This window comes from Tamandua tetradactyla, chromosome 6 (assembly GCF_023851605.1).
Source record: "Tamandua tetradactyla isolate mTamTet1 chromosome 6, mTamTet1.pri, whole genome shotgun sequence".
NCBI classification, from domain to species: domain Eukaryota; kingdom Metazoa; phylum Chordata; class Mammalia; order Pilosa; family Myrmecophagidae; genus Tamandua; species Tamandua tetradactyla.
Window position 1 is genome coordinate 35,727,457 of NC_135332.1, and position 12,523 is coordinate 35,739,979.

The 12,523-nt window shown below is 37.1% G+C and overlaps 1 pseudogene; it reads left to right on the plus strand.

The window, feature by feature from the left end:
• The first annotated feature begins 2,473 nt into the window (after window positions 1-2,473).
• Window positions 2,474-3,382, plus strand: LOC143686623 (heterogeneous nuclear ribonucleoprotein D-like pseudogene; annotated as a pseudogene).
• Window positions 3,383-12,523: the final 9,141 nt, after the last annotated feature.

Genomic DNA, 12,523 nt, shown 5'->3' on the forward strand with positions numbered 1-12,523 from the left:
AGGCCCAATTATGGTGCCAGCTAGGTGGCAATACTTTGCAGGGCTTAGGCAGTATTCTCCAGGAAGCTGTGTTTGCTCTGAATCAGAGTCCACTCTGTGGTACTGTTTCTCCCATAGCCAGGATTCATGGGTCCAGGAGTAAAGGGGTGGGATATGAGGGTGGCACCACTTACTGTCATGCCTGGGATACACTAGGAAAATTTTTCTTCCTGTCCCTAAAACCTTAACCTCTGCTGGTCTACACGTCTTGGTTCCAAAAAGAGGAGTGCCCCTTCTAGGAGACACAACAATGACGCCACTGTTCTGGAAATTTAGACTACCACCTGACCACTTTGTGTTTCTCATGACACTGAATCAACAGCTGTGAAAGGGGCTTACTGTTCTATCTGGGGTGATGAATTATGACTATCAAGGGGAAATAGGACTGCAACTATACAATGGAGGTAAAGAAGAGTTTTCCTGGAATACAGGACATCCCCTAGGGTGTCTCTTAGTACTACCCTGCCCAGTGACTAAGGTCAATGGAAAACTGCAAGAACCCAGTACATGCAGGGCTACCAATGACTCAGAAACTTCAGGAATGAAGGTTTGGGTCACCCCACCTGGCAAAGGACAATGGCCATTTGAAGTGCTCGCTGAGGGTAAAGAAAACATGGAATGGGTAGTATAAGAAGGAAATGATAAATATGAACTATGTCTAGGTGACCAGTTACAAAAATGAAGACTGTAATTATATGACTATTTCCTGCCTGTTTTGATATGAGTATGTTTGCCAGTATGTGGCCAGTGTCTGCTCATCCTTTCTAAGTTTCTCTGGGGCAACTCTGGATTTCTTCTCTTAGCTTCCCTTGGCTCTCTCCAGGTTCTGGTTTGCTTCACCTCTCAAGGAAAGGCACGTGGTGGTGTCTGTTGGATTCTATTTCCTGTCTAGCTTCTGTCAGCTCTCCCAGCTCCTAGCATCTCCTGGGAGTTCTGCATTTCTCAGTGTCTGCATCTCAGCTTTCTCTGTATTGTCTATCTAAGCATCACTGTCGACACTCCAAGTGACTCCAAGTGTCAGCCTCTGTGTTGGCTCTGAACTGTCTCTCTCTCTCTGTGAGCCCTTTTCAGTACTCCGGTAAACTAATTAAGATCCGCCTTGAATGGGCAAAGTCCCATCTCCATCTAATCACAAGGCCACACCCACAAGTGGATTTGTCGTATCTCCATGGAAACAACCTAATCAAAGATTCCACCCTAAACAATACTTTTTTTATCCCACAAGCTTGGATGAGGAAAAAGAACATGGCATTTCTGGGGTACATTTTCATACCATCACAACGGGTTATGGGAACTCTACGTTTTCTGCATGGTTTTTCTGTAAACCTACATCTTCTCTAATGAAAGAATTTACTGGACAAGATTAACAGAAGGCTACACACAGTAAAAGAAAGGATTAATGAACTTGAAGGTGGGTCAGTGAAAATCATCCAAACTGAAGTACAGAGAGAAAAAGGATTGGGGAGGGAAAAAAAAAACTACCAAAGCATTAGTTACATCTGAAACAATATCAAGTACTCTAACATTTATGTAATTGGAGTCCCTCCAGGAGAGTGTAAAATCCAAAACATGTATTAGCCAACTTTTTTCCAAGTTTGATCAAATCAGAAATCCACAAATCCAGGAATATCAGTGAACCCCAAGCAGGATAAATATAGATAAAACCGCATCTATGTATACCCAAATTAAACTTCTGGAAAACAAAGATAAAGAAGAAATCTTAAAAACAACTGCAGAAAATTAAAATACATTTCATACAGGGGACAATGATAAGAATGACAGCTGATTTCATGATCTTCCTACTATTACACTTTGTCCTGGTAACAGCCCTATATTGCAGAGCTTAATGTTATTCTAATTACTATAAACTGTTGCAATCTTTATTATTACATTTTTATAAAGATGAGTACACGCTCATAATTTACCCAAGCTCATATCGCTAGTATGTGGAAGAGCTAGGATTTGAACCTAGGAAGTCAAACCTCTAGAACTTGAACTTTTAAACACTATGCTGTGTTGCCTCCTGGACATTTACCAAGCAATTATTATGTGCCAGATAATTGTGAAAAGCACTTATATATATATTATTCCATCCAATCCTCAAAACAATCCGATGAAATGGGTTCATGTTTCCCTATTTTACAGTTCACAGAATTGTAAATGGGGAGAGGTTAGGTAAATTGCCCAAGGTTGAGAAGTCAGTAAATTGCTAGTTAGAATTCTGTCACAGGCTACTGACTCCAGTAGGCATGTTCTCAAAGCATTCTATACTCTGCATTTATCCTACAGACTTTGTGCCAGTCCAGAGATCAGAGAAGTAAATGCCAAAAGCTTTTTCTAATGTTTTATATATCGTATTACATTAAAATCTAATACCAGAAAGTTTGGGCCACTGCTACTGGGACTCAGTCTACTTTGCCAGCACGCCCCTGCCAGCAACTCTGCCACGATGGAGGACATGAATGAGTGCAGCAACACAGAGAAATTCACACAAGGATCCAACATTAATGCGAGCCAGAATCAAAGAGTGATGGCAAAATGTTTGTTGGAGGTTTGAGCTGGATACAAGCGAAAAAGATCTGAGTTTCTGGCTCGATTTGGAGAGGTTGTAGACTGTACAATTAAAACAGATCCAGTCACTGGACAATCAAGAGGATTTGAATTTGTGTTTTTCAAAGATGCTGCTTATGTTGATGAGGTTTTGGAACTGAAAGAACACAAACTGGATGGCAAATTGATAGACCCCAAAAGGGCAAAGACTTTAAAAGGGAAAGAACTCCCCCCAAAAAAGTTTTAGTGGGTCAGTTAAGCCCAGATACTTGAAGAGCAAATAAAAGAACATTTTGGATCATTTAGAGAGATTGAAAATATTGAACTTCCCATGGATACGACAACAAATGAAAGAAGAGGATTGTTTTATCACATATAGAGATGAAGAGCCTGTAAAGAAATTATGAGAAAGCAGATATCATCACATTGATTCTGGGAAGCGTGAAATCAAAGTTGCACAACCTGAAGAGGTATATAGGCAGCAGGAGCAACAAGAGAAAGAAGGAAGAGGGGCTGCAGCTGCTGGGCGAGGTGGTACTAGGGGCCGTGGACAAGGTCAGGGCCAAAACTGGAACCAAGGATTTAATGACTATTCTGATCAAGGGTATGGGAGTTACGGTAGTGCCTGCGGTGGTGATCAGAGCGATGGTGGCTGTGGGGGATCGGATTATACTGGGTGTAGCTGTGGGGACTATGGACACGGACAGGCATATGCAGAACAGTGGCCGACAGAACATGTGGCAAGGCACCCCGAGGGGCTGGCAATCACCAAAGCAGTTACCAGCCGTGCTAAAGGAGGACCTTGGAGAAACAGGAGGAAGCGCTAAAGTAACCCATCTTGCAGGACGATGCTGAAGATTGGTCTTCTGTTGATCTAAGATGATTATTTTTATAAAAGACCTTCTTGTGTACGAGACGCAGCCGTCGAACTGTATATAGCTGTCATTTACTTTGCTTTTACTTTGTCCTTTGCTATCTGTGTTATGCCTTGGTGTGGACTTCTGTTTATACAAATTTTATTTGTATGATTTCATGTTAAACCTCAAGTAAATGTTTCTTTATGTGAAAAAAACTAGTAGATTTTTCAAATGTTTCATGTATGGTATGTGTGGGATAAGATTTAGTTATATATTAAGTTTTTAAGTATTAGAAGGTCTGCCTTATCCAGCCTGTTCATCAATCAATCTGCTAGCTCTGTGCCAGCCTCATACTGTTAATTATTGTGGCTTTATGGTAAAGAGTTCCGACAGCTGAGCATCACAGAAACTTCCAGTTTTCCTTGTACTGTGACCTTTTAATATTCTGATGATAAAACTCCAAATGTAGCCTGGGGTAGGTTACACAAATTTTAGCCCTAGTAACATGGCTTCCCTCAGAGAGCCTTAGAAGTATGGGAACTTGTGCAGAATTGAATTGTGCATTTGCTTTTTTGACCCCCTACCAACATCTAATCTTCAGCAAAATGACATTTTTTTTAACCGTATTCAGATAGCTAATGCAAGAGAGAAATCTTATCATCATCATTCAGTTCCTTTGGATAAGAGAAGCAATTGGGCAGCACAGATTTATTAGTGATAGCAAGAGCAAAAAGCTGCAGAATACTTTGCTGTCTTTTTGCCTCATAATTCTTATAAATTTCAGCCATTATTTCTTTTTCACTCATAAATTTGGTTTTAATAGAAGGGTCATGAACAGCATCGCCTTTCTCTTATCATCCAAGGAAAGGCCATTTCCCAAGCTAGAATGTAAATGAGGGCACACAAACTTTGCTTGTACATGATAGGATTTCCTGCCCAGTGTTTTCTATTGCCTTCTTTAAAAATTATGAACACTTTCTACAGCACTCTCCAAAGATAGCCTTTGCACTAACATTTACAAAAACTAGAAATATTGCTGGGAGGTCAAGTTTGCTTTCTGAGCTCTCTAATAAACATTTTAGAAAAGGTCATTTCTCCCAAAGGAGAAGTCCTCAGGCAGACAGCATGTGGGGTCCTTGCCATGTTGTGGCAGTTTGGATGTCACTTCCACTGACATGTGTCACCATCTTTGTGAAAATAGTTTCAGTGGTCAAAAATGACACTTGAAGTTTCCCTTCACCTAAGGCTACCAGGGATAATTCACTTCCAACTTGCTTTTCCCGTATCAAAATTATGCAAAATGTACAATTCTTTTACATGAGCACTGCAGAGCATATGGCGAGCTCACTGCAAGATTAAAAACTGCTTTTCTAATTTCTGGTGCAAACATCTACCAGATATGTTTGTGGTGTTTTTTATACCCATTCTTCTATCTTTAAGCCTTTCTTCTTTGCTGTCTTGATTTCTTCTTTTTTCTCCCCTCCCTTTTAAACTTTAAGGGGTTTTTTTCCTTCTATTTTTTTCTTCATGACCTAATGTCTTTCTTCCCTGACCTTAGCTTATTTTCTGCTCCCAAGCTCATAAACTTCTCTTACACTGTATAGCCCTCTTCTTGCTTCTTGGGTTTATTTTTCTGCCTAGTCAAGTGGACTGTCCTTCACGAATGAGCTCAGTGAAGCCATCCTTGACATTTCTGACTCAGAGTGGTTGCTATTAAATGGGTAGTTTGAACCACACTACTTTTCACTTAGTTTTATCTACTTGATAATATCACAGAGTATTAGAGCTGGCAGGGATCTTGAAATCACTTGTTCTATGCATATAAAGGAAGCACAGAAAACTGTGGAAAAATAATAATCACCAAATAAGATGGTATCAAGAAGTCCTAATTGTACCAATAATCCCAATGCATTAAATTAACTAAATAAAAATAAAAGGGGGAATAGGAAAGTTGAAAATAAAAGGAAAGAAAACCATATACCAGGAAAAAAAACTTAAAAAGTTAGTTTGCATAGAGCTATTAATATCAGACAAAATAAATTTTAAGAAAAAACCTTTCTCAGTGATAGTCACTAATATTGATAAAATGCGAATTCACCTACAAGATAAAACAATTCTAAACTCATATTACCCCAGTAAAACTGCCTCAAAATATATCAGCAAAACTGATGAGATTACAGGAAAAAAATTGAAAAACAACCCTCATAAGATATTTCAGCACAGATTCAACATTACTGATATAACAAGTGCATGCGTGTGCACACACACATACACACACACACACAAAAAAAAAAACTAGTAAAGATATAGGGAATTTGAACTAAGTAATTTAATGGACATTCATAGAACCCAGCACCTATCAGAGAGTACATATTCCTTCCATGTACAGTAGGAGGTATTTACAAATTGGCCATAAATCAAATCTCAAAACATTTCAAAGCCCTGGTATCATACAGATCATGTTTTCCTAACACAATACATTTAAATTAGAAATCAATAATATAAAGAAAAATTTAAGTATCTCCATACATTTGGAAACTTAATACCTGTTATAAATAATTCAGAACTTGAAAAAAGAAGTCATAATGGAATTGTTCAAATACTTACAAGAAAATAATAATGAAAATATCATATAGAAAATTTATGGAATACTGCTAAAGTGGTACTTAGAAATTTTAGCTTTAAGGTAGGCTTATAAGAAAAAAAAAAGTGGGCAGGCTGTGGTGGCTCAGTTGTCAGAGTTCTTTCCTGCCATGCCGGAGATCCAGGTTTGCCTGCCTATGCAAACAAAAAAAAAAAAGAAAAAGTCTGAGATTAATGAATCAAGCATAATGAAATTTTTAAAAGTAATCACATTAAAAGCAGAAAATAAATGAAATAGAAAACAGTCATTAGAAGGTGACGCCAAAGACAAATTTGATTCTTTAAAGATATAAGCTTAATAATTCTTTGGAAGATTAATACAGAAAAAGACAGACAGAAAGAAAACAAATTAAAATGTGATTTAAAAAGAAGGTATTACTATCATTATAATAGAGATGTTTTTAAATTCTAAGAAAGCACTATGAACAAATATTTGCCAGACATTTTGAAAACTTAGATGAAATGAAAATATACTAGAAAACAAAATAACTTGCCAAAACAGACCTCAGAAAATATAGGATAGTTCTGTAAATATTATGAAATTTTCACACAAAAAAATCCAGCCTCATATACTATTGCAGGAGATTTCCATGAAACTTCTAAGAAACAAATAATTACAGAAATTTTAAAAATCTCCCAGAAAATAGAAAAATAAGAAACACTTCCATGCAATTTGATTTTTTCAAATGTTTGTCAGTTTCTCATATGGCCATGAAAAGAAATAATAAATGGTTACACACTGGTCAATTTGTAATAATCCTCTGCTTTTGGAATTTGTTTTTTCTTCATTTGCTTATCAGCTTTGTCTCTCTTGTTGTTTGTACATAGTCATCTATAAATATTTTAATTCATTAGAGCTGACAAATTTGGAGTTTAAAGATGAGTCCCAATTCAAAATAAACTCATGGGTTATAACAAATGAGAAGTGTCAATGACATTATTAAGTGAAAAACAATTGTAAATTTGACTGATCATAAAAACAGCAACTGTAAAATAACATAAGACTGTACTCACCTGAAATGCCAGAGAAACAGATTCAAATCCAAGAGCCTGCACAAGCAACAAAATATCCTTGGGTGGTGCAGCAGTGGCTCAGTGGCAGAATTCTCACCTGCCATACCAGAGACCCTGGTTCAATTCCCAGAGTCTGCCCATGCCAAAATAAATAAATAAATAAATAAATAAATAAATAAATAAATAATATAAGATTGTAGAATTGGAAGGGCATCTGCAGACATGGAAATCAATTCTTGGATTAGGATAATGGTGTCATGATTTATATTTATTTGCTCAAAGTTCCCTTAATTTTGTTGTAAAACTGCTTTTCAACTTTTTAAAATAGATTACTTTAATGAGTAAGAAATGATGCATGCTTGCATTCTAAACCCACTGGCTTTCCTCATTTTTTATAATGGTGAATGGATCTTAAATATTATCATTAAATTCCAGCAGATTTATTTAGTTATTTCCAGAACTTTTTTTCCCTTTTTTCATTTAACCAAATTAATGTACAGACTAAAGAATTACCAAAAGGCCACTGCTACTTCCATAGGGGATGTGACATGCCTAATATAAAGTTCTATTGTTCATAAGTAGAGTTATATCCGTCCCCAAAAAGTCTATTTCACAATTTGCCTGCACTTTAAATAATCCTAGGGATAGATTTTGAATTTTCATATTTAGATTATTTGATCATATTTAGCTTCAGTTGAAAACAACCATGAATTACCATTAAAGGTGATTTGATCATTGGGTTTGTGGGCACACAAGCGTGAGAGGAGCTGCTGAGACTATAAAAGCATCTTTGGCAGTCGAATCCAACTTCCTGGATATAACTACAAGCTAGTAGCATGAAAGGCCCCTTCAACTTATATTCCATTTTCCTATTCCTACTTCTAACTATCTCCATCACCACATGGAAATCCTTTTTCTCTCTTTTAGGGGGCGGGGGGACAAGGAGAGAAGGTGATGGGTGGTGATGGGGGGAATAGAAGTGGCTTTGCAGTATAGGGGACCGGGACCCCTGTGCAAGGAGAATCTCCCCGTAGCCATAGTTTGACTTTCAGATACTTCATTATAAAGTTGTCAAAGTTGACTTGGGAGTAGTGACAGCCTTTGGCTTCAATGTTGGAAAATAACTCCCCATGACGATTATCACTGTTAAAACTGAGACACATGATAATGAAAATAATAGCTAAGAGTTGTAGCACAGATGACACGTTACAAAGTGCCCTTGCACATATTATTTCATTCCATTCCTGCACCAGTTTTGCACCTAAAATATAACTATTCTCACTTTAAAGATGACAACACTGAAGCTCAAAGAGGTAATAAATTGATGTGCCAAATTATAGGGGACTTACATGTAAATACTTTTAAGGAAAAAGATGTATATGTGCCCTCTATAGTTTGAGATAAGTATTTATGTCAAAATTTCCCAGGCAAGAAGTTGTACAGCCAAGATCCCAATGCTAAATCTCATACTGTTTTACAAATAGGCAATAAGACTTTTTAGTCTTAGGGAGAGTTGTCTTCATCCTGGTCTTCAGCAAAATAAACAGGTGTGTATGTCAAGATGCATAGTAGAATGGATAAATTGTCATTTAAAACCCAGAGCTGACTATAGCTGCCTCTGTTTGCAGAGGAGGTAAAGCAGGGTGGAAAGCATGGTTTAAATGATACCAGTTGAAAACTAAATTTCTATCTGCTCCTGAAAAAGAAGGAAGAAAAGAAAACCTAAAACTGTAAAGCCTTTGTCAGTTCTTCTGTTGGACTTAAGGTTAGATTACGCCTTATTTTAGCAGATCCCATTAATGAGCAATTGGATATGCCAAAGTAGATATAAAGTGAGTAGAAGGGCAGGGGGAGATATATTATTCTGAATAATGATGTAAGAAAAATTTAATTTTAAAATGGAGGTTGTGGTAACAATGTGGTGGATAGACTCTTAAAAACATCTAACACTCAGTCAAATTTTGTGTCTGCAAAATGGAAACCCTCCATAATCTTGGGCCTTCTCAATGTCTGAACATGCACACACACACACATGTACACACACACATACATACATATGCACACACCAAAATGTCTTGTGTAAAGGATTGGGTGTGTGTTCAAAGAAAAAAGTGAAGTTTCATGTTTGATTCACTGTAGAGCAGAAAGAAGCATCATAGGAGATAGGTTGTAATTAGATTGAAACTTCGTTGTGAAAAGGTGACCATGAGAACATAAATTCCTGGGAATTTGCTAAGATGTTTGGGAAAGAATTGGACTTAGCTCAGAATTTAAGTCTCAAAGGACAGGTTGACTTCACTTGACATTTGGGTAACTAGTAACATGTCTGGTGACAGTATCTTATACAGTACATATATGTGGAAAATGTGCATGAGTCCTCCATAGTTTGGTTCAGCCATTTATTAAAAAAATATTTATTCAGTGCCAATCAAATGCTAGATACTAAGTGTTCTAGTTTGCTAGCTGCCAGAATGCAATATACCAGAAACAGAATGGCTTTTAAAAAGGGGAATTTAATAAGTTGCTAGTTTTCAGTTCTAAGGCTGAGAAAATGTCCCAATTAAAACAAGTCTATAGAAATGTCCAATCTAAGACATCCAGGGAAAGATACCTTGGTTCAAGAAGGCCAATGAAGTTTAGGGTTTCTCTGTCACGTGAGAAGGCACATGGTGAACACAGTCAGAGTTTCTCTCTTGGCTGGAAGGGCACATGGTGAATATGGCATCATCTGCTAGCGTTCTCTCCTGGCTTCCAGTTTCATGAAGCTCCCTGGGAGGCGTTTTCCTTCTTCATCTCCGAAGGTCACTGGCTCATGGACTCTCTGCTTTGTGGTGCTGCAGCATTATCTGCTCTCTCTGAATCTCCCATACTCCAAAATATTTCTTCTTTTATAGGACTCCAGAAACTTCTCAAGACCCACCCAAATGGGTGGAGACATGACATCACCTAATCCAGATTAACAACCATTCTTGATTAAATTGCATCTCCAGGAAGATGATCTGATTACAGTTACAAACATACAGTATTGAATAGGGATTATTCTGCCTTTACAAAATGGGATTTTGATTAAAACATGGCTTTCCTAGGGGACATACATCCTTTCAAATCAGCACACTAAAAATGTCCAGGAGAATAAGACATAGCTCCTTTCCCCAAGAACTTAATGATTCAATGGAAGAGAAAGATAAGGAAACATGTCATTTCAACTTAGTATAGTAAATATTAAGATAGAAATCAGGATGCAATGGAAATACCAAGAAAAGACATCTGACTCAAACCTTAAAATCAGAAAGATTTGATAAACATACTTCCTAGATTTTCCAGAATAAACCCAATTTCAAATAGGTTGAAATAAAATAAACATATTTTAAGTTATCAGTCCACATGATCTGATATATGATTTTTAAAGTATGGTGTCACTTTCAGTCTATCAGAAGTTTAGGTTTATCCATCTTTATGATAAGTTTTCCCACCTTTAAAATGTCTTTAGGCGTATCGGTTCATGCCAAGATGCAGTAAGCCCACTACGCAGCCTCTCTCCCACTGATTATACTTAAAAACTCTAGACAGAGACATAAAGCAAGTACTTGAGGATTTTGAGAAGTAAACAATAGCAGAAAACCTGAAGAACTACCAGCACAGTGATGAGTTCCTTGTTTTTTTACTCCCTTAATTTCTTTCTCTGAACAAATGACAATGAGTCATTGAATTGCACAGTGAAGGCAGGCAGCAAAAACTCTTAAGGGCCTTTTTTTTTCTGACTAGGAAATCAGGAAAAGAGCCCCTACAGCGAGAAAGTATAGCAACAATTCCTGGGTTCTTTCTTTCTTTTCTCTCTCTTTTTCTTCCCAGGCTTGCCCATGGCCCACCCAAACCACGAAGTTGCCCTGCCTGCCCTATGGTGGCAGCCGTGTAGGACAGCTAAACCCTTGAGAGAAAACACATCTCTCTGACCAGAGGTTGGGGATGAGGGTATTTGTGGTCCAATGAGGGAAGAGGGAGAGTACCATTAAGTTTTTCCTCTCTTTCCTCTTGCAGCTTCACGCCATGGGCAGACCCAGTTGGGTGGTGCTCCAAGACAGTACAAAGGGCTAAAACTCTGGAAGAAATCCATCTTTCTGGCAGTAGAATCCAAGATAGACGGCCTTTGGGAGTAGGCATGTCTGGGACTAGAGTGAGAAAAGACAGGTGTAAGAGAGCACACTTTAAGACAGCATGCACTCTCAGGTATTGTGCAAGTTACTAACCTCACCCATTGCATATTCACCACCCTGACAGGGAGGACCCCCTAAAATTTTGAACCCTAGACATCTCCCTGTTAAGAAAAAAATCCTGAAAGTAGACACAATTAACATCTTACATAATAGGGAAACAATCATCCAAATGAATATTGATTTCTCATCAACAGCTTTTAAGGCCAGAAGACAGTAGAAGAACATCTTTAAAGTGTTGCATAAAAGAACTGTCAACCTATTCTTCTATATCAAGTGAAAATATCCTTAAAAAACGAAGGCAAATGATGAAAGAAAACATATGAAATCTCAGATGAAGAAAAATCTATCACTAGCAAACCTGTTCTAAAACAAATGCAAATGGAAGCTCTTCAGGTGGAAGGGAAAAGACATGGGAGGGAAACCTAGAAGTTCAGGAATGTATAAAAGCCACAGCAATGGTGAATGATAATAAACTAATAATATAGGTGAATATCATATTCCCTTTTTTCTTCTTACATTCTTATGATCTCTTAACAGCAGGAGTAAATGATATTAAAATAGGAAAACGATAGGAAAATTTCATGAAGACAAACTTGGTTCTTTGAATAGTAAAAAAGTTAATGGAGAAAAAAATAAAAATAAGAAAGTTCATGGAGAGAGACAAGCTTTTCAATAATGCTAGAACATTTAGATATCCATATGCAATTTTTTATTAAAAATTAATCATAATGGATCTAAATGTAAAACTATGAAATTTTAGAAAGCATACATCTTTGTGACCTAACATTAAGCAAAGATTCTTAGATATGACACCAAAAGTGCAATCCATAATATGAAAATACTGATAAATTGGACTTCGTCAAAGTTTAAAGCTTTTGCCAACACTGTTAAGAGTTTTTCAAAATATAAGCCACAGACTAGGATAAAATATTACCCAAGCCTCATATATGATGAAATATCTGTAAACAGAATCTATAAAGAACTCTCAAAATTCAACAAGAAAATGAACAACTCACTTTAAAAATTGGCAGAAGATCTGAATAGACACTTCACCAAAGAAGAATATGGCTGACAAACAAGAATGAGATACCATTATACACCTGCTAGAATGGCTAAAATAAAAAAGTTGAAAATACAAAGTACTGGTCAGAATATGGCGTAACTGGAACTCTGTAACATTACTGTTGGAAATGGAAAATGGTGTAG